General features: G+C 48.1%; 2 pseudogenes; one reads left to right on the forward strand and one right to left on the reverse strand.

The window, feature by feature from the left end:
- Positions 1-510: 510 nt before the first annotated feature.
- On the forward strand, positions 511-8,522 carry LOC125338991 (annotated as a pseudogene).
- Positions 8,523-10,224: 1,702 nt separating this feature from the next.
- Positions 10,225-20,896, reverse strand: LOC125338943 (annotated as a pseudogene).
- Positions 20,897-26,109: the final 5,213 nt, after the last annotated feature.

The following is a 26,109-nucleotide window of genomic DNA, read 5'->3' on the forward strand; positions in this document are numbered from 1 at the left end:
TCACAGTTCGGGATCGTTCTTAGCCCCTGACCCTCCAAGTCATCACCCTTGAATCCCCCAAATCTTACTTCACTAGAACATTCTCAAACCCATAACCACCTATCACCAATCCATCATTTGGATGAAACCCACACCTCTCCCAAGACCCTAAAAAAATTAACTTATGTTTGTGTGAGGTCTTGGAGACCCACTATCTAAAGCTCAAAGAACTCTACCCAAGATTTGAAGGTAATGAATCCATAGTTTGGGGTGCTTCCTCCTCAAGTGCCACACACCCAGCCTGTTTCTCCTTAGTGTGATGGCTTCCCAGGTCTGTTACACTGGCTGTGTCTCAAACTTGGTAGGGTGCATGGTAGAGGATGGGTGGGTGGTGGAAAGGGGGACGTGTAAAAGGAAAACAAGACAGTTATACAACCCAGGCCAAAGGCCAGCCTTTAGTCCTGCAGAGTATAAAGGCAGCCGAGACGCCGGCTCAGCCACCACCATTTGACTGGCACCATGGTCGCCAGCATGCTGCCCTCAGGCATGCTGCTGGTGGCCGTGCTGGCCTGTCTGGCTGTCCTGGTGTTGATGTCTGTCTGGCGGCAGAGGAAGTTGTCAGGAAAGCTGTCTCCAGGCCCCAAGCCATTGCCTTTCCTTGGAAACTATCTGTAGCTCAACACGGAGCAGATGTACGACTCTCTCATGAAGGTGCGGTGGCCTGGGAGGTGGTGGGATGGAGTGACGGGACAGATGCGCCCATATCCACAGGGCAAGGGCGCTGACCACAGACTGCATGAGCCGGAGTCTTTATTTTATTTTATTCCTGAGCTTCTTTTTGCAGATGTACGACTCTCTCTTGAAGGTGCGGCGGGCCAGGACGTGGTGGGATGGAGTGGCGGAACAGATGCACCCAGATCCATAGGGCAGGGGCGCTGACCACAGACTGCATGAGACAGAGTCTTTATTTTCTTTGCCAGTCCTCCAGCTAAAACTCGGGGCCTGAGCCCTGTCCCTGAGCTTCATTTTGCTTAAGGCTAATGCTCTACCACTTGAGACACAGTGCCACCTCCAGTTTATTCTGTCTATGTGGTGCTGAGGAATCAAACCCATGGGGAAAGGGGGTGGTGGGGACCTTTAGAAGCCAATTTCTATCTTGGTACCATGGCTCCCTCTTGGAATCCTAGCTACTCAGCAGATTCACATCTGAGAATTGTGGTTCAAAGCCAGCCAGGTCAGGAAATCCCGTGAGACTATTATCTCCCATGATGAGCCACTGGAAAACTAGAAGTTGTGCTGTGGCCCCAAGTGGTAGAGTGCTAGCCTTGAGCAGAGGTGCTCAGGGACAGAGCCCAGGTGCCAAGTCGAGCCCCAAGACAGGAACCAAAGAATAAAAATGTGTGTGTGGTTGCATGCGTGTGCATGCGTGAGCGCACGTTGTTGGGTATGTGTGTTGCTGAGCAGGATTAGACCACATGTGGGAACATTCAATCTATTGACTTTGCCAGGGTTTGGGGGAAGAAAAACCAATGTACCCCAGTAAGTGCAAGCTTGCTCCTCAAATTATTCCCATTCGCCCTTTCCCAGCTAAGCCATCGCTTCGGCCCCGTGTTCACGGTTCACCTGGGCCCTCGCCGGGTCATGGTGCTTTGTGGCTTCTAGTTCTCTGTGGATAGAAAGTATTCACTTCCCCCCTTTCCATCCATTTCAAACGTCACCTCTTGCCTTTCTGCCCTCCTCCACTCTTTCCCTCTCTCCTTACTCCCTCTCTCTCTGAGGGAGGGGGGCTGTCTCCCCTTCCCTGTCTCTTTCCCATGATCTGCAGAACTTGGGCCCTGAGTCTGGGGTTTCTTCCTGGCTCCCTTGTTCCCTCTTGGCCCATAGAGCTCCTCTCCCTTCTCTTGCTCTCTGCACAGCCCGGCCTACAGGCCTCCAGCTTCCCCAGCATCCCCAGGGTGCTCTGAGGGTCCTGGCCCCCACACATTTTGGGCGTCTCAGGTTCTGATCCTCCTGCTTTCTCCTCTCCAGGCGTGGCCTTCAGCAATGGGGAGCGTGCCAAGCAGCTGAGGCGCTTCTCCATCACCATGCTGCGGGACTTTGGCGTGGGCAAGTGTGGCATTGAGGAGCGCATCCAGGAGGAGGCGGGCTTCCTCATCCAGGCTCTGTGGGACCCTCGAGTGGTGGGTGTCAGGCAGGGTAGGGTGGGGCCGAGTGGCTGAGCCCGGGTTCAGCCACCAACCAAAACCACTCCCAAAGGGTTAGACTGTCATCAGGTCACTGGATTGGTTCTTTTTCTGCACAGATCTTTCCTGGGTTCCCCTCTACTCCTGCAAACCCCTCACCCTCCACCCTTGCAAATCCTCCCTTCCTCCTCCACTCATCACCTGCCACTCCTGAGCCCTCAGTCTCCACGTTTCACCCTCACCTTCACCCTGTAAACCCCTACCCTTCACCCCTGCAGGCACCTCCATAAACCCCTCACTCTCCACCCTGCAGGCACCTTCATAGATCCCACCTTCTACCTGAGCAGAACCGTCTCCAATGTCATCAGCTCCATTGTCTTTGGGGACCGCTTCGACTATGAGGACAAGGAGTTCCTGTCTCTCCTGAGAATGATGCTGAGCAGCTTCCAGTTCACAGCCACCTCCACCGGCCAGGTACCCATGCCGCGCCCCTGCCACGAGTGTATGAGCAACAGCCAGGTCATAGACAAAACTTCAAAATGGCTGGGCTCTGATGGCTCAGCCTGTCATCCTAGCTACTAGGAAGGCTGACATCTGAGGATTATGGTTCGAATTCAGCCTGGCAGGAAAGTCTGTGAGACTCTTACCTCCAATGAATCCGCAAAACCTGGAAGTGGCGCTGTGGCTCAAAGTGGTAAAGCACCAGCCTTGAGCAAAAGAGCTCAGGAACAGCGCCTGTCCCCACCACAGACAGAACAAATGTGAAGGCCGTTTACTCATTGTAATCCCAGCTGTTCAGGAGGCTGAGATCTGATGGATGTTTGAAAACCATCCTGGGCAGGAAAGTCTATGAGACTCCAATTACCCAGTGAAAAGCCATGAAGTGCAGCTGTGGCGCATGTGATGGAGCAGTGCAGTCACCAGCTCAGTCCTGGGCAAGGTGCACCTGTGAGGCCATGAGGTTGGTTTGCTGCCACCTGCAGCCAAGGAACAGAGCGGCTGGTGGGGCCACACTCCCCCCCCCCCCGCCCCCAGGTTCTGTGTTCAGGCCCATGGGGGAAATGTCCACCTGTCTTCGGACACCTGCGTATTGGTCACTGACTCTGGGTCCTGGCACAGCTCTTCAGGTGTACACATGGTGGGCTGGTTTTGAGGGGACCTTGGGGGCAGGAGGATGACAGATGGGGGCCCCATGGCCTGTGGGCGTGCACTGACAATTGGAGGAGGGGTGTGATTGTGCTCTGTGTTCTACTGGAGTTTGAAGCCAAGACCTTGGGCATATTAGCCAAGCACTCTGTCCTTGTGCTATCTATTTTATCATTTTAAATTATTCACTCACTTATTCGATGCATGGTTTCCCCAAATATGAGATCTACCTCCATGCTCCATCTCCAGAGTAGCTGAGATTACAGGTATGTGCTAAGATGTCAGGTGAATGTCTGTTTTTTTTTTTTTCCATTTTCTCTCTCCACAACCCCCCACCCCACCCCAGCTCTATGATATGTTCTATCATGAAGCACCTGCCTGGACCAGAGCAACAGGCCTTTAAAGAGCTGCAGGGGCTGGAGGATTTCATCACCAAGAAGGTGGAGCAGAACCAGCGCACCCTGGATCCCAACTCCCCGCGGGACTTCATCAACTCCTTCCTCGTCCGCATGCTGGAGGTGAGTTCAGCAGCCCAGGGGAAGGGGGCGGGGAAGGCAGTTGAGTGCCATGGAGATTGGGCTAGGACGGAAAACCTAGAACTATGTCAATTATATAAATAATTCTCAGTGTGGATCATGGTTGATTATATAAAAATCCTCAATGTTCACTGAGCATGTGGCTTAGCGGAAGAGTGCTTGCCTAGCATGAATGAAGCCCTGGGTTTGATTCCTGAGCACTACATACACAGAAAAAGCCGGAAATGGCACTGTGGCTCATGTGCTAGAGTGTTAGGCTTGATCAAAAGAAGCTCAGGGACACTGCCTAGGCCCTGAGTTCCAACCACAGGACTCACACAAAAAAGTAGTAAATAGTATTCAATGTCAATCCTCAGATCTCAGCGTTTTGAGTAGCTGGAATTGCAGTCATGAGCCACTGGTGCCTGGCCCATCATAGCTATTAGGACCACAATGAGGAATCACAGTGCTCAAACAGCATGGAATCTGTGTCTCTAGCTTACTCCAGGTCTGTTTCTGACACTGGTGCTTTAAGCTACCAAACCAAATGAGAGTGAGTGGTCTAGAGTTCAAGCCCTAATATGGGTACACACACAGACAAACACACACATTCACATACACTCATGACTAGTATCCTAGCTACACAGGAGGCTGAGATCTGAGGAAAATCATTCAAAGCCAGCTAAGGCAGGAAAGTCCATGAGACTCTTTTCTCCAGTTAACGAGGAGAAAATTTGAAGTAGTGCTGTAGCTCAAAGGGGTACAGAGCTAGGCTTGAGTTCAAACCCCATACCTGACAAAAATCAATCAACCAACCAACCAGCCAGACAAAGGCAAGAGGTACCTTTTGGGCCACAGGCAACATCCTGGCAAAGTTCTGGAAACAGGATGGAGAGCCTGGCAGATTGATGTTTTACCTGGACCTCACAGCAGTAGATGCCAAGAGCACATTCCAGAAGATCCTTCCAAGGAGTGGGAAGTGGGGTTTCTTGAAGGCCTTTCTCCCTGTAGGAGAAGGAGAACCCCAATATGGAATTCCACATGAAGAACCTGGTGCTCACCACCCTGAACCTCTTCTTTGCGGGCACGGAGACTGGCAGTACCACCTTGCGTTATGGCTTCCTGCTGCTCATGAAACACCCAGATGTGGAGGGTAAGGCTGGGCGGGGGTGGGGACAGAGAACTGAGGGGAGGGGGCAGGCCCTAAAAGTTCCCCTAAGTTATCTGCCATGTTCTCATTTCACATAGGCCCTGTTATGATCCAGACAGGAGAGAGTAGCTTGTGGACTTAGCTATCACAGTTGTAGCTATGAAAATAGTAGGAGCCAGGGTCTTGGCTCCTCCTGTCTTCCTAGCTACTCAGGAGGCTGACAGCTGAGGATTTACCTTTGGAATCCAGCCAAGGCAGGGAGGTCTGTGAGACTCGTATCTCCATGAAACCACTATAAAGCTGGAAGTGAGGCTGTAGGTCAAAGGGGTGGGTGCTAGCCATGAGTAAAAGTGCACAGGCACAGCCTTCAGACCCTGAGATCTAGCCCCACAGTGATGAACACACACACACACACACACACACACACACACACACACACACACACATCTGCTTCCTAAACGGATTGGTAAATGGCTGATCTCTACCACAAGGACCCCACTGCCTCCTTCTCCAAGCCACAGCCTAAGACAGCCCTTGATACTGATAGGGCAGTGAGCTAATGCCCAACAGCTGTTGTGAATGAATGGTGAGCTGTATGCCTGTCATTCATTTTTCTAAGACTGCACACCTTTCCTTTTCCTGCGTCCTTCCTTCCTTTCTTCCTTCCTTCCTTCCTTCCTTCCTTCCTTCCTTCCTTCCTTCCTTCCTTCCTTCCTTCCTTCCTTCCTTCCTCCCTTCCTTCCTTCCATCCTTCCGTCCTTCTTTCCATCTATCAGTTACAGGGCTTGAATTCAGGGCCTTGTGGCTGCCCATGAGCTTTTTTGCTCAAGGCTGGTGAACTACCACATGAGCCACAGTTCCCTTTCTAGTTTTCTGGTGGTTCATTGGAGATGAGAGTCTCTTAACTTTCCTGCCTAGGCTGGCTTTGAACCTGATCCTTGGATCTCAGCCTCCTGAATAGCTAGTATGAGTGGTGTTAGCCACCAGTGCCAAGTTATTTATTTATTCATTCATTTATTTATTTATTTATTTATTTATTTATTTAAAGTTCTCCTCCCTGATTGAAAGACTTTAGATACCTAAACACATTTGCCCTTTCTCTACCACTCTCAGCTAAAGTCCACGAAGAGGTTGATTGGGTCATTGGCAAAAACCGGCAGCCAAAGTTTGAGGACCGAGCAAAGATGCCCTACACAGAGGCTGTGATTCACGAGATCCAGAGATTTGGTGACATGATTCCCATGGGGCTGGCACGCAGGGTCACAAAGGACACTAAGTTCCGGGAGTTCATTCTGCCCAAGGTGCCCCTTCCTGGGACCCCGCACCCCAACTCTGTTACACACTAACTACTCCCTGTCTCCCATTCTTAATCGAAGGCTTCCTCACCCACTGTGTCCCTTCTTCTTTTCTACTCAGACAACTCCCCGCCCCCCTTCCAGCTTCCCTGGATCAGGAAATCCAAGCCTTGACTTGAATCTTCCTAAAATGGAGCGATGGAAATCCCAGCACCAGCGACTCAGGCCTGTCCTCACAGGCATTCAGGAGGCTGAGATCTGAAGATCGAGACTGAAAGTCAGCTCCAGCAGAAACGTCTATGAGACTTAATAATTTTTTGGCCTGTGTTTGATCTCACAGCCTGGTCACTGTTCTTGAGTTCTTTTTGTTCAAGGTTAGCATTCTACCAGCCACAGTACCACCATAAGACTCTTTTGTTTTTTATTTTTGTTTTTGTTGCCAGTCCTGGGGCGTCACCTCAGGGCCTGAGCACTGTCCCTGGCTTCTTTTTGCTCAAGGCTAGTACTCTGCCACTTGGGCGACAGCGCCACTTCTGGACTTTTCTATATATGTGGTGCTGAGGCATTGAACCCAGGGTTTCATCTATACGAGGCGAGCACTTTACCACTAGGCCATATTCCCAGCCCCCCACCATAAGACTCTTATCTACAGTGAACCACCAAAACTCCTGGAAGTGAAACTGTGGGCTCAAAAAGGCAGAGTGCTAGCCTTGACCAAAAAAAAAAAAAAAATCAGAGACAATGCCTTGGCTCTGAGTTCAAGGCCTAGGACTGAAACACACACACCAGAGCAGGGGTTAAGACCCCTTGCTTGCTTAAGACCAGAAATCTCCAGTCCTCAATAGATCATTCCAGAAGGCCCAGAATCTCATAGCTCTGGCACATGTACCTGCCAAGTCCCCTTGCCCCCCAACCATCTGCCTAGAGAGACAGGAGAGGTAGATGTCCCAAACTGGAGTCTGGAAGTCTCAAACCGGTGTCCACCATGCCCCTGGTAACAGAGAGAGGAACTTCTACTTACTCACAGAGACCTTAACCTCATGGTCCCTGAAGCCTCTCCCTCCCTCCTCCACTCCCTTGACTCCACTCCCTGCTCCCCCGCCCACCTTGTCCCAGGGGACTTTCAGCACATTCATCTTCCAATTGCCTTTCTCACTCTCTCTTCCTCCTCTTCTTCTCAGGGTACCGAAGTGTTCCCCATGCTGGGTTCTGTTCATAAAGACCCCAAGTTCTTCTCTAACCCCCGAGGTTTCAACCCTCACAACTTCCTGGATGACAATGGACAGTTTAAGAAGAATGATGCTTTTGTCCCCTTTTCCATTGGTGAGTGATCAGCAGTGGCCACTAGGCCACAGCTCACGGCAAAGGGACAGCTGTGTGTGCCAGCCCCTCTCTGACCCACAAAATCATTAGTGCCTTTCCCTAGGTTGGAAGGTCTGATTGGATCTAGTCTGTGATCCCCTACCTGCAGCCCATCGTAATTCCCAAACATCCTGTTGGGGTACCAGGAATAAGAAAAGGGATTATCAAAGCTCATTCAGAAATGAGGAAAATCAAGAACAGAGTGAAGTAGCCACATTGTCTCTGGCTCACGCTGCCATCCTAGCTACTCAGGAGGTTGAGATCTGAGGATCCCAGTTGGAATCCAGTCTGGGGAAGGAAAGTCCGTGAGACTCTTAGCTTTACTGAAGCACCGTACAATTGGAAGTGCCATGGTGCTCAAAGTAGTAGATGACTAGCTTTGAGTAAAAAAGCTCAGGGTAGCACCCAGACCCTGAGTTCAAGCTCCATGACTAACTAAAAACTGTACTGTAATTGGGGCTGTGGCTCAAGTGCTACAGTACCAGCATGGAGGAAAGAAACTAAGGGATAACACCCAGTCCCCTCATGGATTAGGGAAGCCCAGGCTCACAGAGGAGGCTAGAATTTTACAGCTTTCCCTGCCCCACCATTAGAGAACTCAGCTGGGGACTTCGGGTTTGGGGGTTAGCTCACAGAGAGAGTTGGCTTTCAGCCCTGCCTGCCTCCTCTCCTCTGCAGGAAAGTGGTACTGTTTTGGAGAAGGCCTGGCTAGAATGGAGCTCTTTCTCTTCCTTACTACCATCATGCAGAACTTCCGCTTCAAGTCCACACAGGCTGCCCAAGACATCGACGTGTCCCCCAAACATGTGGGCTTTGCCACAATCCCACCAACCTATACTATATGCTTCCAGCCTTGCTGAGCACAGGGCTGTGCCAGGGGAGGGGGAGAGGAGGGGACTGAACCACTGGTATGGCCGGAAGAAGGGAGGGGGCGATTGTCAGATGGGAACGGCAAACAGGCCAGACTGTTGACCTTGCTGAAGATGGGCGCTTCCAAGCTGGAATGCCAGAAAGTGAGCAGTAATAAAAATAAATCAGTTCCTATTCACTGAAGGAATTTTGTGTGTCATGTTTATATCAGGTTTCTGATGATCTCTGCTCACACAACCTGAGCAAAGTGTTTGTGTCCGGGTCAGGAATCTTCTGCAGATTAGTGGAATGCTAAGGCTTAAGAATTCCTTGCTGAGGGCTGCTTCTCCATAGGCCTGTCATCCCAGCTACTCAAGAAGCCTATAGCTGAGGAACCCAGCTCAAAGCCAGCCTGGGCAGGAAAAGCCCAGCAGACTCTTCCCTCCAATGAACCAACAAAAAGTTGGGAGTTTAGGTGGGGCTCAAGTGGTAGAGTGCTAGCAGGCTTTGATTTCAAGCCCAGTGAGAGGGAGAGAGAGAGGAAAATGCCAAGAGAAACCACAAAAGCTTTGAAAGAAGTAATTAAAGTGAGAGGAGGAAGATGATGCTGTCACAATAGGGAGGCACCCCAACTTGCTCCAACCAAATAGTGAGCTGGGAACTCCAATACCCAATGCCTCATCTAGAGTCCAGCAAACCCAACAACCAGAACAAACAGTGAAACACAGGAAATGAAAAAAGAACAAAGAAGGAAAAGCCTATAATCTGCACGGAGCCGGAAAATCTCCCGGGTACTCTCTCCACCCGGGCCCAAACAGGGCCATGCTGGGAAAGTGGCCCTGGCGCGGGCGAACGGAACTGCAGACTGTCAGCGACCACACAAACAACAGCGGAAAAATCCCTCAGAGAGTGCAGAGACCAGACAGCAGGAGCTCCATGGGCCCCAGACTGCACGCAGACCGGACCGAGGCAGATGGTGGCGTGGGACCGAATGGCCAGGACCAGACAACAACAGCAGGGGAACTGGGTGCTGCAGATGTGGAGAGCCGGGATGCTGCCGCCAAACCATAGATCAACACACCCCAGCCTGGAAAAGCAAAGAGCAGCGTGGGACACACACACAATCCAGCACCAGTAAGTTCCCCATTGCCCCCTCCCCCCTTAAATGGGAGATCTGCTCTGGCAGAGACCCAAAACCTGATGTAGAGCTCATCACAAGGGGACAAAGAAGCTAGAACTCCCTCCCTCTTCCTCCCTACCCTGAGGGAACAAAGAGCCCCATGTCTGGTGGCTCTAGGTCCCTACAGCCCCTGGGAGGACACAGGAACTGCAGCAGTGAAGCAGGGCCCAACAAAGTGGCCCAGAGACACCTTAGGCCAGCATCCCCCAAAGCCCCAGCTGGGGAGCCTGAAGCTGTCTGCACCAGTCCCTCCCCCACCCCGCCTCCAGCAGGGACCCACGGTCTGGTAGGCATTTGACCACCACTTGAGGCACCCTGGTCTGTGGGGACTTTTTGAACAACAGTCACAGGCTTGCTGGTGTGCAATACCAGCCCACAGGGTCACCTGGGCCCAACACTGAGCCCAGACACTTGAACCTGCTTTGGGACCACACATACGTCCCCCACAGTTGATTTGTGAGAGGGCACAAGCACCCTCAAACAATCCAGGGCAGTGTGCCCCCCCAAAAGAAGCAGAAGAGCTCACGCTCACGCACTCTCCCTCCCAGAGGGCCAGAGTGGGTCCTCATGCTAGCCCTCCAGCAGGAGGGTACTGCACCCACTCCCCTGTGGGAGCACACAAGTGGGAAAGCTGCCCCTCAGCAGCAATGCCCACTGTGATAGGTGCACTCTGATCAGGTGGGCAAGCCGCTCATCAGCGGCAGTATTAAATCTGAGAGGCAAGCTCTCTTGACCCACATCATCTAGAGGGGAAATAATCAAAGAAGACAAAAGTCTCCATGCCATGCTGAATCAGCGACCCGAGAACCCCCAACAGGGGCCCTAAAGGGTCAGCACAACACAGCGGCAGAGCACAGTCCTGCAGAGAAAGCCACAGAACCTACCCACCCCTAACTGAAGTGAGGGTAACTGCCTCGGCAACAACTAAGATGGTCACATTCACCCATAGGGCAGTAAGGTTCAACAGCCAAACTCAAACACAGAGCCAGTACAAACAAGTCCCTGCTGATGGACCAGCGGGAACCAGCACAAAGCCAAGCCAAGGCCGCCACCTACAGGCCCCTGAAAGTGCAAAAACTGCAGATGCGTAAGTCACAAAGAAATATTACAAGTTTCATGAAAGTTCAAGCTAACTCGCCAGCTCCAAAAGGCAGTACAACCAAAGAGGAGATGGAGAATAAAAAAAACAAATGAGGCTAAGATAGCAGAAATGATAGAAAGCCTCAGGAATGAATTCCGAAAACAATTCCAGGAGTTTAGAATAGAAGCCTCGAGGACCTTCAGGAAGTCAAGAAAGAAATGGAAGCAAAAATAGATACAGTCTACTCCTCTGTTAAAGAAGACCTTAACATCCTGAGAAATAAAATGCATGAAAAAATAGATTCAAAACACAATTCATTAAAAGAAGAAATTACCACAATGAGAGCTGATCTGGCAACCATAAACAGCTCACTCACCTCAATGCAAACCACACTCGAAGCCACATCACAAAGAATTGATCATCTTGAATCTCGAGTCTCTCTTTTAGATTCAGCTGATAAGGACCAGAATATTATCGCACTCCAAGAAACTGTCAAAATCCGGGGCAGACTAATCCAGGAGATAGTGGACAGGGAGAAGAGATATAATCTGTGCATAATTGGAATAGATGAAGGAGAGGAGTACCAGAGCAGAGTTATACAACACATATTCAATAGAATTATTACAGAGAATTTCCCCAATCTCAAAAGGGAAAACCTCACCCAAATAACAGAAGCATATGGGTCACCTGGCAGACCGGACCCTAGAAGATCCTCCCCCAGACATTATAATCAAGGCCTCAGATCGCAACAGTAAGGAGCAAATTTTGAACGCAGCCAAAACGAAGAAAGAACTATATTACAATGGAAAAACAATCAGAATCATGGCAGACCTCTCCACACAAACTTACAATGCAGGAATAGCCTGGAAGAATACAATCCAAGTCCTCCAGGCCAACAACTGCCAACCCAGAATTAGATACCCAGCAAAGTTAGAATTCACCTTTGAGGGAAAAACCAGATCTTTCCATAGCAAAGAGGATCTAAAGGATTATGTGACTAAAACCAGCTTTACAGCGAATTCTAAGAGGGGAACCCCACCCAACAGAAAACGTACAGGACCCACAGACAGAAATAGAAAAAAACTACAATAGCCAGAGCCCAAGAGGAAGAGTGGCTGAATAACAACAAGAAAGAAGGGAGAGGACACACAGCCTAACAGGAAAATGGAAGGGAAAAAAAACCACATCTATCCACGATCTCTTTGAATATAAATGGTATAAATTCTCTGGTAAACAGGAACAGACTGACAGAGTGGATCCGTAAACAAAAAAACTGCTATCTGTTGTCTTCAAGAGACCCATCTTACAGCAAGGGACAAAAACAGGCTATGAATGAAAGGATGGAGCAAGATCTTCCAAGCAAACACACCTACCAAAACGGCAGGGGTAGCCATCCTGATTTCAGACAAGGTAGACTTTTAAAATCAGTTCAAAAAGATAAAGAAGGGCACTACAGTTTAATACAAGGAAAAATCCCGAATCAAAATATCATGGTGATAAATTTATACTCACTGAACAAAAAAGGCCCTAAATATGTCAATCAAATTCTTTCAGAACTACAGAACAAGATAGACCCAAATACAATCATAGTGGGAGATTTTAATACTCCACTCTCTCCAAGAGACAGATCCAACACACAGAGGATTAGCAAGGGAGCCAAAGACCTAAGTAACACCATACCTCACCTGGATCGGACTGTACAGAGTGTTTCACCCTACAGAGGCCCAATACACATTCTTCTCAGCAGCACATGGAACATTCTCCAAAATAGATCATGTCATAGTCCACACAAAGAATTTCAGCAAATACAAGAATATTGACATTATCCCATGTATTTTATCTGATCACAGTGGAATCAAGGTAACCCTCAATAACAAAGGATACCATAGAGACAACACAAATACTTGGAGGCTAAACCCCTCACTGTTATCTAACACTTGGGTCACAGAGCAAATGAAGGATAAAATTAACAAATTCATAAGCCACACAATAATGAAAGTACATCACAAAGAAACCTATGGGATACAGCTAAGGCAGTTCTGAGGGGCAAGATCATTGCCCTCAGCGCACACATTAAAAGAATGGAATCATAACAGGTAAATAACCTCATGATTCAGCTAAAACATCTGGAGAAACATGAAAAAATTGAATCTAAAACAACTAGGAGGAGAGAGATCACAAAGATTAAAGAAGAGATAAATCTGATTGAGAATAGAAAGACCATTCAACAAATAAATAAAACTAAAAGCTGGTTCTTTGAGAAAATAAATAAAATTGACAGACCCCTTTCAAGACTTACAAAAAAAAAAAAAAAAAAAAAGAAGAGAAGAGACTCATATCCGTAAGATCAGGGTCTCCACCGGAACAATTACCACAAATCCACAGGATATTCAAACAATCATAAGGAACTATTTACAGAACCTCTACTCACTAAAGAACGAAAATTTTATAGAAATGGATCAATTGTTAGAGAAGTATAAACTGCCCAAACGGAATCAAGAAGAAATAAATCAACTAAATAAACCAATAACCTACAGCGAGATACAGGAGGTAATCAAGAGCCTCCCAACAAAGAAAAGCCCAGGCCTGGATGGATTCACCAATGACTTCTATAAAACCTTCAGTGAGGAGCTAATACCAATACTCCTCAAATTCTTCCACGAAATAGAAACAGAGGGAGAAATCCCAAACTCATTCTATGAAGCTGATATTATACTCATCCCCAAACCAGGCAAAGACCCAACAAAAAAAAAGAACCACAGACCAATATCACTAGTGAACACAGATGCAAAGCTCCTCAACAAAATATTACTTAACAGGATCCAGAAACTGATGAAGAAAATTATACATCATGATCAAGTAGGCTTCATCCCACAGATGCAAGGATGGTTCAACATCCACAAATCAATAAACGTAATTGAACACATCAAGAGCTAAGACTAAGAACCACATCATCATCCCAACCGATGCCCAAAAAGCCTTTGACAAAATACAACACCCATACATGTTAAAAGCCCTGGAGAAAACAGGAATGGAGGGAACATTCTTTAAAACAATAAAAGCCATATGTTGGGCCTGGGTAACTGCAGCCATAATCAGGAAACAGGGGATGCAAGGCGAGTGAACCAATGCATATTTTATTTTCAAGAGGGCCAGGCTTTAAGTAGGGTTAGAAATCAACTTACAATTTCAAGGGTAAAAGGTTAACATAGCATGTGATCCATTATGATTATAAAAATTGAGGAATTCTGTTACTGGGAGGAAAGAAGCTAATACAGAAGTTTATCCACTACAAAAGTTTGCTGCTTCAAAGAGAGTTTACATATCTAAGGCTGAGCTATTTCCTAGCTATTATTTGCTCAGGACTTTGACCAGGACTCCATTCATCTAGAAGATACTTCCCTGTTTACTATGAAAAGACTGCCCAGAATCCCTGGGAGGAAATTTTGCTAATTACTAAGGAGAGGCTGTCCTTATTCATATTGAGAATCTACCACGTGAAGGCAGCTGGTCAAACTAGTCTCCTTAAGGAGACTTTGTATGGGGAAAGGGGAGATTCTCCTGACAAGGTGTGGCGTCCTTTGTCCCACAGACACAAAGAAACTCCTTACTGGGAATATGTTCCCAAGTGCCTATTAGTATGCTAATAAGGCATCAAAGTAACTGTGCTGAGGCTAAGACTTCCACTTGGTCAAATAAATTAATTCTCCCACAGCCATATACAACAGACCAACTGATAATAACATATTAAATGGGGAGAAACTAAAACCATTTCCCCTAAACCCAGGAACAAGAGAAGGATGCCCACTCTCCCCACTTCTATTCAACATAGGGCTGGAATCCCTAGACATAGCAATAAGGCAAGAGGAGGGCATCAAAGGCATCCACATTGGCAAAGAAGAAATCAAACTATCCTTATTCGCAGATAACATGATCTTATATCTGAAGGACCCCAAAAACTCAGTCCCCAAACTCCTAGACCTAATAAACCATTTTGGCAAAGTAGCAGGATAAAAAATCAACACACAAAAATCAGCAGCTTTTCTGTACACCAGTAATGTACAAGCAGAAAAAGAAATTATGGAAATAATACCATTTACAATAGCTAAAAAAAGAATAAATTACATAGGGATTAACCTAACTAAAGACATGAATGGTCTATTTAATGAGAACTATAAAAATCTAAAAAGGAAAATCAAAGAGGACACAAGGAAATGGAAAGACCTCCCATGCTCATGGGTAGGCAGAATCAATATAGTGAAAATGGCCATATTGCCCAAAATGTTATCCAAATTCAATGCAATCCCCATCAAGATCCCAGCTACATTCTTCCCTGAAATATAGAAAACACCCCATAAATTCATATGGAACAGCAAAAGACCTAGGATAGCCAAAGCAATTAATCACAATACCAGACTTCAAGCTCTATTTTAGAGCCATCTTAACAAAAATAGCCTTGTATTGGTATAATAACTGATATGAATACCAATGGAATAGAATAAAAGACCCAGAAATAAAGCCACATTCTTACAGTCAGCTGATATTCGACAAGCTAAAGACCTACAATGGAAAAAACACAGCCTCTCCAACTACTGGTGCTGGGAAAACTGGGCAGCCATATGTAGAAAACTCAAAGTAGACCCTAGCCTATCACCATGAACCACGATCAATTCACTATGGATTAAGGACCTCAACATCAGACCTGAATCCTTGAAACTACTGAAGGACAGAATAGGAAAGACGCTAGAACTTATAGGCATAGGATTGAACTTTCTCAATATAGTCCCAGGGGCACAACAGATAGGGGAGAGACTTGACAAATGGGACAACTACAAAATAAAAAGTTTCTGCAAAGCTAAAGACATAGCCACCAAACTAGAAAGACAGCCAACCATATGGGAAGGATCTTCACCAGCACAGCAACAAAGGCCTAATATCCGTCATCTACAGAGAACTCAAAAAACTAACCTCCTCCAAACCCAGTAAAGCAGTTATTAAATGGGCAAAGGAGCTAAAGAGAGACTTCACAGGAGAAGAGATAAAAATGGCAAAGAAACATGAGGAAATGTTCAACATCCCTGGAAGTAAAGGAAATGCAAATAAAAACAACCCTGAGATCCCACCTCACTCCAGTTACAATGGCCTACACTCTGAACTCAGGCAACAACAAATGCTGGAGGGGATGCGGGGAAAGAGGATCCCTTCTCCCCTGTTGCTGGGAGTGCAAATTAGTACAACCACTTTGGAGAACAGTATGGGGGGTTCCTCAAAAAGCTCAGCATAGATATACCCTATGATCCAGCCATGCCACTCCTAGGCATCTATCCTGAAAATCAGGTCTGAGGATACATAAAGACATCTGCACATCTATGTTTATCGCTGCACAATTCACAAGAGCCAAAATATGGAAACAACCCAGATGCCCCTCTACAGATGAATGGATCCAAAAAATGTGGTACCTATATACAATGGAATAATACATAGCGATTAGAAATGATAAAATATTGGTATTCACAGGGACCTGGTCAGAACTTGAACAAATAATGTTTAGTGAGAGAAACCTAGAACACATAGAAAAAGGGGCATGGTCTCCTTGATATATGACTGTTAACGTTGGGGGGGGGGACAGTAGTGACCAGGTCTGCCAAACAAAAAACTTCTTGTCAAATGGTATTTCTACAGGTTTGGGTCAGCGACCTTAAATTATGTATGAAAAACCAAACAACTACTAAACATAAAAAGGTATAAAATAGACCTCTCAGTGGCTCACAATAGCTCAACAGCTATGTATGTATGATCATATAAGTCAAGGATAAGCAAACTCTATTGTTGACGTTATATTTAAAGTTCTAGGTGAATTTACTTTGGTGTATGCCATGTGGCTACTGTATATGATTTTGGTACACTGGGTATTGTATATATGCCTACCTGATCTAGGGAAGGGAAAGAAAAACGAGGGTGTGAGATATCACGAGAAATGTACTCACTGCCCTATTATGTAACTGTACCCCTTTTGCACAAAACCTTGTCAACAAAATTTAATGAATAAAAAAATAAAAAAAGAAGGGAAGACAGGGAGTCAATAGTGTGTAATAGAGTTGGGGTGCAGGGGTCCCAGGCAAGGGGCACCTTGGGCAGAAGAAACTCCCGGAACTTGGTGTCCTTTGTGACCCTGTGGGCCAACCCCATGGGAATAATGTCTACAAATCTCTGAATTTCGTGAATCACAGCCTCTGTGTAGGGCATCTTTGCTCGGTCCCCAAACTTGATCTGCTGGTTTTTGCCAATGAGCTGATCAATGTCTTCGTGGACTTTGACTGGGAGTTGGGAGAGAAAGAAGAAATGTGTTTAGGTATTTGAAGTCATTGAATTAGGGATGAGAATCAAAGAAGAAGAAGAAGAAGAAGAAGAAGAAGAAGAAGAAGAAGAAGAAGAAGAAGAAGAAGAAGAAGAAGAAGAAGAAGGAAGAAAAGAGTGGCACTGGTGGCTAACACCTGTCATACTAGCTATTCAGGAGGCTGGGATCTAAGGATCAGGGTTCAAAGCCAGCCTAGGCAGAAAAGTTAAGAGACTGTAAATTCCAATATACAACCAGAAAACCAGAAGTGGATGTGTGGCTCAAGCGTTAGAGCACCAGCCTAAATCAAAAAAGCTCATGTATTGCATCAAAGCCCTGTGTTCAAGCCCCACCTGCCTCCGAGGTGCCCTCAAATCCAGCTCCCCATGTGTAAACCTGAATAGCTGGGCCAGGACCCAGAGTCAGTGATCATTGTGCAGGTCTCCGAGATCACCTAAACATTTCCCCCATGGGCCTGAAAACAGAGCCTGGGATGGGGGCGGGGGTGGGAGGGGGGCGTTGTTCCACCTCCTGCTTGGCTCCTTGGCTGCAGGTGGCACCTAACCAACTTCATGGGCTGACAGCTGTGCCCTGCCCAGGGCTGGGCTGGTGAGTGTGCTGCCTCTCCCTGGCGCTCCACCACGTGAACCACAGCTCCAAGTCATAGCTTTTCACTGGGGAATTGGAGTTTCATAGCCTTTCTTGTCCAGGATGGTTTCAACATCCATCAGATCTCAGCCACCTGTATATATGGGATTATAGGCTTCGGCAAATGGCCTTCAAGTTTCTTTTGTCAGCTGTGGGGCTTGAGCTTGGGGTCTGGGCGCTGTTCCTGAGCTCTTTTGATCAAGGCTGGCGCTTTACCACTTTGAGCCACAGCGCCACTTCCAGGTTTTGCTGATTCAATAGGGGTAAGAGTCTCACTGACTTTCCTGCCAGGCTGAATTCGAACCATAATCCTCAGATGTCAGCCTTCCTAGTAGCTAGGATGACAGGCATGAGCCATCAGAGCCCGGCCATTTTGAAGTTATGTCTATTACGTAGCTGTTGCTCATACACTCGTGTCAGGGGTGCGGCGTGGGTACCTGGCCCATGGAGGTGGCTGTGAACTGGAAGCTGCTCAGCATCATTCTCAGGAGAGACAGGAACTCCTTGTCCTCATAGTCGAGCGGTCCCCAAAGACAATGGAGCTGATGACATTGGAGACGGTTCTGCTCAGGTAGAAGGTGGGATCTATGAAGGTGCCTGCAGGGTGGAGAGTGAGGGGTTTATGGAGATGTCTGCAGGGGTGAAGGGTAGGGGTTTTTAGGAGTGAAGGGTGAGGGTCTATGAAACTTGGAGAGTGAGGGCTCAGCAGGAGTGGAAGATGAGGAGTGGAGGAGAAATACAGGGCCTGCAGGGGTGCAGGGTGAGGGGTTTGCAGAAGTGGAGGGGAACCCAGGAAGATCTGTCCTGGAAAAGAACCAATCCCAGTGACCTGATGCCAGTCTGACCCTTTGGGAGAGGTTTTATGGGGAGGTTGAGCCCCGGGTCACCCACCCCGGCCCCACCCTCTCCCTGCCTGGCACCCACCTCGCGTGTCCCGCAGCGCCTGGATGAGGAAGCCCACCTCCTCCTGGATGCGCTCCTTGATGCCACGCTTGCGCATGTCAAAGTCCCACCGCATGGTGATGGAGAAGCGCCTCAGCTGCTTGGCCCACACCCCATTGCTGAAGGCCACGCCTGGGGAGGTGTAAGGGGGAGGGTCAGAACCTGAGACTCCCAACATGTGTGGGGGCCGGGACCTTCAGAGCACCCTGGGGATGCTGGGGAAGCTGGAGACCTGGAGGCCGGGCTGTGCAGAGAGCAAGAGAAGGGAGAGGCAGCCAGGAAGAAACCCCAGACTCAGGGCCAGAGATCTGCAGATTATGTGGAAAGAGACAGGGAAGGGGAGACAGGCCCCTTCCCTCAGTGAGAGAGGGAGTAAGGAGAGAGGAGGAGAGAGGGGGACAGGCAGAAAGGCAAGAGGTGACTTTTGAAATGGATGGAAATGGGGGGAAGTGAATGCTTTCTGTCCACAGAGAACTGGAAGCAAGTGGGAAAGACGCTGGGAAGGTCTGAGGCAAGCCAGAAGCTTGAAAGATCCAGAGGAAACAGGCTGGGGAAACTGAGGCCACTAAGCCCTCCACTCCATGGCCCCTGGGCTCACCGTAGCCTTGGAAGAGCCAGTCGAAGGTGGCCAGCTCCCCACGCCCACTGAACTCCTCGGCTTGATCCACCAGTGCTTCCTTCACCGCATCCTGGCCATACAGCACCACGACCCGGCAAGGGCCCAAGTGAACCTTGAACACGGGGCGGAAGTGATGGCTCAGCTGGGAAAGACGGATGGGAAAAATTTGAGGAACAAGCTTGCAGGTACTGGGGTACATTGGGTTTTCCCCCCCAAATCCTGGGAAAGTCAATAGATTGAATATTCCCACATGTGGTCTAATCCTGCTCAGGAACACACATATTCATGCACTTACCAACATGCATGTGCGCATGTGCACGCAAACACAACACACACACACATTTTTATTCTTTGGTACCTGTCCTGGGTCTGGAACTTGGCACCTGGGCTCTGTCCCTGAGCACCTCTGCTCAAGGCTAGCACTCTACTGAAGAGCCAGACTTAGAAGTCAGGCCCCACTTTACTACGCAAACCCCACTTTACCACCTGAACCTGAGATAAGCAGGCCCTGTGAGCAAACCCAGGACAAGCTTATTAGGGCCCAGCCGGTCAAGAACTCTAACCGCCAAAAATGCTTAACTCTAACTGTCCCCCTAATGCCTCGAGCCCTGTGCCTTGAGCCCTGAGCCAATCAGATTTGTACCCGTGTCTTAATCTTGCTTGCTTGAACACCTGATTGCTGTAACTTTGTTTTTTGTCTTGCTTGAACACTGGATGGTTGTAATTTTGTTTTTTGTCTTGCTTGAACACCTGATGGCTGTAACTTTGTTTTTTTGCCGTTATAAGCCCTGTGCAATCGCAGCTCAGGGCTTCCTCCTAACCTCCGCTGTGTCGGTGGGTAGGATGAGGCTCGCCTGAATAAAGTCTTGCCTTGCTTTTGCATTTCGGAAAGTCTGAGTCTCGCTGGCCTTCTTGGTGGTCATTTCGCGACTTGCATAATATCTACAACTTTGGGCCACACACTACTTCTAGTTTTCCAGTGGCACATCATGGGAGATAAGAGGTCTCAGGGGCTTTTCTGACCAGGCTGGCTTTGAACCACAATACTCAGATGTGAATCTGCTGAGTAGCTAGGATTAGAGGATGGAGCCGTGGGGCTTCTAAAGATTCCCACCGCATCCTCTCCCCACAAAAAGAATTCGCTATTTTAGGCTCTGTCTCGGGCTTGGAATGTGATAGAGTGCTTGCTTAGCTTGCATGAAGCCCTGGGTTCGATTCCTCAGCACCACATAAATGGAAAAAGCCGGAAGTGGCGCCTTGAGACAAAAGAAGCTCAGGGACAGGGCTCAGGCACTGAGTTTAAGCTGGAGGACTGGCAAATAAAGACTCTGGCTCACGCAGTCTGTGGTCAGCGCCCCTGCCCTGTGGATATGGGTGCATCTATCCCGCCACCCCATCCCACTGCCTCCCGGCCCGTCGCACCTTCATGAGAGAGTGGTACATCTGCTCTGTGTTGAGCTGCAGATAGTTTCCAAGGAAAGGCAATGGCATGGGGCATGGAGGCAGCTTTCCAGAGAGCTTCCTCTGCCACCAGACAGACATCAACACCAGGACAGTCAGGCCAGCGCGGCCACCAGCAGCATGCCTGAGGCATGGTGGCAACCAGGATGTCACTCAGATGGTGGTGGCTGAGCCTGCATCTCGGCTGCCTTTATACTGTGCAGGACTGAAGGCTGGCCTTTGGCCTGGTTTGCAAAACTGTCTCGTTTTCCTTGAATACGACCTCTTCCCCTCAATCCCCTTCTGTGCATTCCACCGAGTTTGAGTCACAGCCAGTGACCAGGGAGGGGAGGATATCAGAGGTTAATGGGAACAGGCTGGGTGTGTGGTACTTGAGGATGAAGTACCCCAAGACTGTGGATCCACTACCTCCAAATCTTGGGTAGAGTTCCTTGAGCTTTAGATCGAAGGTCTCCAAGGCCAACAACACCGAAAGCATGGGTGAATTTTGTTTTTAGGGTCTCAGGAGAAGTGTGGGTTTCATTTAAATGACAGATAGGTGATAGGTAACAATGGGTTTGAGCATGTTCCGGGGGCTAAAAACGATCCCTATCTGTGAGTATGGAGGAAGAAAGTCCAGCCAGAATGGAGAGTGAGCACCTGAGGCCAGTTGCAGACCTGCTGTGATTGTAGCCCTGTGCTGTCTCTTGAGACCCCAAGTGGAAGGTCATGATGGGGGTCATGGAGCCAGGAGCCCCCACTGCCCGTGATCTACCACCTGAGTCACATTTCAGCAGAACACCACACAGCTCTGAAGACAACATTCTGGGGTCACAATGGGCAGAGAGACAGGCAATATTTCTAGGACATAATCACCACCAATATGGCAGAAAACCCTAGCTACCAAGGGGTCTGATTTGCAAAGAGCCCCGGCTGGATTTCCCTCCCCCTAGGCAAGTGCACTACATTTATTAGATCTCTTCTATTACTTTGGTTATTATGACTGCGCCCTATTTTACACATAGGTTTCTTGTGCACAGAGCCCAGAGATTAGGCCTGGAATGCAAACATGACCCTCTTTTGTCACTTGTGGGGCATGAGATAACAGTCTCACTGACTTCCTATCCTGGTTGGCTTTGAACCATGATTCTCAGATCTCAGCCTCTAGAATCACTAGGATTATAGGCATAAGATACCAGCTCCAGGCCTGTTTTCCTTTCCCTTTTTATTTATTTTTCTTGTGTCAGTCCTGAGGCTTGAACTCAGGGCCTGGGATATGTCATAGACCCTGGTAGAGGCCCCGGGTAGGCTCTGTGCACACTTGGTTGTCCCAGCAGAGGTTGTCCACCTCTTTCTGGAAATCAGATGGGTGGGTGAGGCTGGCACCCCCAGGCCTGGCCTGTCCCTTGCAGTTTGCTTCCACTCCTCCGAGGGTGCTAGACTCTGAGTCCTGTGTGGAGAGAATAAAGGACAAGAACAACGCCTAGAGTTGGAAAGGTTGTTTGTTGATTTGGGAGGGGGAAGAGGTGGGGAAAAGGAATAGCAAAGGCTTGGATGACATTGATGTCTCAGATTAGGGTTACCAGACTACACCGGGGCTGGCCCCTAGTCTGGGCTTCTCTTCTCCCCCTGGGTGTTTTATTTACTTGTATTTATGTCTTTCTTGGAGTCATTTGTAGAATTTTGTGCTTCATGAGGGATGCATCAGGAAATGGCCTGAGAGTGGAGATGGGCTCCACCTGGAAGCGGCTGGGTGAGGAAGGATAGGAGAGGGACCTAAGGATAAATAGGTCACGTGTGTTTGTGCTTATTTGTGTTTGCTCTTTGTTTGCTGTACTGATCTTTCCAGGAAAGGGGAAGGAGGATTGCTGGAAGGAGGTCTGCAGTCTCATGGGAGAGACACATCTCAGTCATGACTCAGGCAAAATGAGCAAGGGAGGTAAACACAAGAAAATCTCTTTCCCGACCCCTTGTTTGACTCTCAGTTTCCCTGAGGTTGAGAGCAAGGATGAAGCACGGATTTTAGAATGCTCTTGTGGGGGGTGGGGTGAGGGCTGGTTGTTTGATTTGAACTTGGGTCCTGGGTATTGTCCCTGATGTTCTTTGTTCAACACTAGTGCTCTACCATGAAAGCCACAGCCCTACTTTTAATTGGTTCATTGGTGATTAAGAGTCTCATAGAGTTTCCTGCCCTGACTGACTTTGAACCCTGATCCTTAGATCTCAGCCTCTAGCTAGGATTACAGGCCAGAGCACCAGTGCCTGGCTAGAGTCTTCTTTGTTCTTCATTGTCACGTGCCCTTGAAGAGATGATTTCAGTCTCTGAGCTTTATGGAGCCAAGGAGACCAGCTATCATGTCTTCAGCTGTTTTGATGAGATGTATATGAGTTGATACATACTTAATAAAAAGCATTTGAGAAAAGCCAGGTGCTGGTGGCTCATGCCTGTCATCCTAGCTACTCAGGAAGCTGAGGTTGAGGATCGAGGTTCTAAGCCACCCTGGGCAGGAAAGACCATGAAACTCTTCTCTCCAGTGAACCACCAAAAAGCTGTGGAAGTGTAGCTGTGGCTTGAGTGATGCAGCGCAGGCCTCAGGTGAAAACACTCAGGGAACTCTTGCAGGGCCCTGATTTCAAGCCCCAGTACCGGCACACAGACAAAAAAGCATATATTGAAGCTCCTTTGAACAATTGACATTTGTTAGGTCTGTCCTGGAGAAATGGCCCTTCCCTTGAGTCTCTCCTGGGGCACCCTAGTCCCTGCCAGCACCTGTCACCTAGGGAACTGACCTGCCTGGGGGGGGTGTCCCCGGGCTCTGGGCCACTGCCCCATCCTCTGAAGTCACCTGCTCATGGGGGCAGCCACACCCTCCTGCTTTCCCTGGTATGAGCCCTCTCTTCCCGCCTACCCTAGTGGTAGAGTGCCTGCCTAGCATGTTGGGAGGCCTGGCTTGATTCCCCAGTACCACATAAACAGAAAAACCTGGAGGTGGCACTCTGGCTCAAGTGGTAGAGCTCTAGCCTTGAGCAAAGAGCAGATCAGGGGTAGAGCTCAGGCCCAGAGTTCAAGGCCCACAACTAGCATAAAGAAGGTGGGGAGCATGATATCACACTGGGTGCTACACTATTTTGGGACCTGACCATCCAGTACAGTCCTGGCTGTCAAGAAAGACTTTCTTGTCATTGAACTCTGAGTCTGTGTCATCTCTCATGGGGGAGTCATCCCCTCCACATTTTGGAGGCCCTAGCTGTTGGAGAATAACTTTTCTGACCAGCAGGAAACTTAGCCTTGGCACAGAAGTTCTGATGCCTCATTTGCAAACTAATAGGCCTATGGGGAAAAATCTCCATTAAAGAAGTCTCCTGGGTTTGATGGTGAAAGGAAGCAACTTTATCATGAGACTTTTCCCTGCTCTATGGAGCCTCCCTGGGGAGATTTGTTTGCCCAGCTGCTCCAGGGAAGTCTTTTCACAGTAAATGGAGATGTCATGGTCAACGATAATTAGTCTCCAGGAAATAGTAGCTAGGTAATAGTTAAGAGTTCTGCCTTGACTGGTTTAATTCTTTGTTTTAGTATTAACAATCTTTGTAATAGCGAAGCCCTTTGTAATAGTCACCCTTTGTAGTAGCCTCGCAGTACCGACATCTCCAGCTTTTGTATTGATATGGATATCATTCTGTATTAATTTTACTCTTGAAGTTGTGAAATGATTTCTAACCCTATATAAACCCTGGCCCTCCTGAAATAAAGTATGCGTTGGTCCACTCGCTTCTGCATCCCCCGTGTCCTGACTACGGTTGCAGTTACCCGGGTCCAACACCCAGTGAGATCTCTAGGAGACAAGAACCCAGGCCCCAGGGTATTTCAGCAGGTGGCCAGGCACCAGGGAGATAAACTAGATCAATTCCTAGGTGAGACACCCCCTGAAACATTCCAGGGCCCCAGGAAATGCACTTCTCTCCTCCCTGCTGTTCTAGAGGCCCCCAAGGGTTCCATTCCAAATATTTTCATGAGACTTATGTAATCTCCATCCTCCTCTTCCTCCCTTACTCTTCTCCTCCTCCTCCTCCATTTCTCACTATCACACTAACAGTGGACAGTCTCCCTTCTTTTCTGGGTCCTCAGGTCAGGCATGGTCATCTCAAAGCGTACAGCTGGATGGTCTAGTCAGGAGGAGAAAAAAAAGTAAAAATTTATGCCCTGTCCAAGATTTTGGAAAAAGCTTGTAGTTAGCATATACTCTATGCCCTTCTCACCTTGAAGTCTGCCTGTACCACACTCTGGTATGTTTTTCTTCTCCATCTTTGTCTCTTTATTTTCCTTTTGTTTTCTGTCACTGATATTACCAAAATGTAGTCCCTCATCATATTGTCCTGTATTTCCATCTTCCTTCTCCCCTGTCCCCCAATAAAGTCAACACCAAAGTCAAGACTTAAATGTAAGCGACTGTGTGGTGCATCGTGAGAACACTCAGGTAAGCTATGCTAACACCTTGAATTTGAGACAGGAAAAGGAAGAAAACAAGGAAGGGGAGGAATAAAAAAAGAAGAAGTAGAGACAAGCCTTTCTGTATTATGTTTATTAGTGCAGAAAGGTCTGGGTTCACAAGAAAACCCCCAAGAGACCCCTTGAGGTCCAGGACCTTCAAGAAAACCGAGGTTGAAATGTCACTAACAGCCAAGTGCTGGTGGCCTATGCTTGTAATCCCATCTACTCAGGAAGCTGAGATCTGAGAATCAAGGTTCAAAGCCAGCCCAATCAGGAAAGTCTATGAGACCCTTATTTCCAGTGAACCAATGAAAAGTTTGAAGTAGAGCTATGGCTCAAATAGTAGAGTGGCAGCATTAAGCACAAAACCTTAGGGCCAATACCTAGGTCCTGAGTTGAAGTCCTACGTCCTCAGGGACAGTGTGCAGGTACTGATTCAAGCCCCAGGAGTGGCACACACACAAGATAATGACACTGACTAATTCATGCTTGATCCTATAGTGTATTAATGCATGATATGTCCTTTATTTTGACCTTTTTTTTGCACTTGCTTGTGTGTGTTTGTGTGTGTGTTTGCCTGTCTGACTGTCTGTCTGTCCTGGGTTAAACTCAGGGCCTGGGCACTATCCTTTTAGCTTTTTTGCCCATAGCAAGCCCTCTACTCCTTGAGACACAGCTCTGCTTCAGCTTTTGTGGGGGTTCACTGGAGGTAAGAATGTCAGGGGCTTTCTTGCCCAGGCTAGCTTCAAACTGCACCACTCAGACCTTAGTCTGCTGAGTAGCTAGGATGAAAGGTGTGAGCCACCAGTGCTCAGCTAATCAGTTCTATTTATTCTTGTTTTTGTTTTTAAACTGACTTTAGGATTTATGAAAAGGAGAAGGTGTGGGGCAGTT

Source organism: Perognathus longimembris, chromosome 20, assembly GCF_023159225.1.
Source record: "Perognathus longimembris pacificus isolate PPM17 chromosome 20, ASM2315922v1, whole genome shotgun sequence".
Classification (NCBI taxonomy): Eukaryota; Metazoa; Chordata; class Mammalia; order Rodentia; family Heteromyidae; genus Perognathus; species Perognathus longimembris.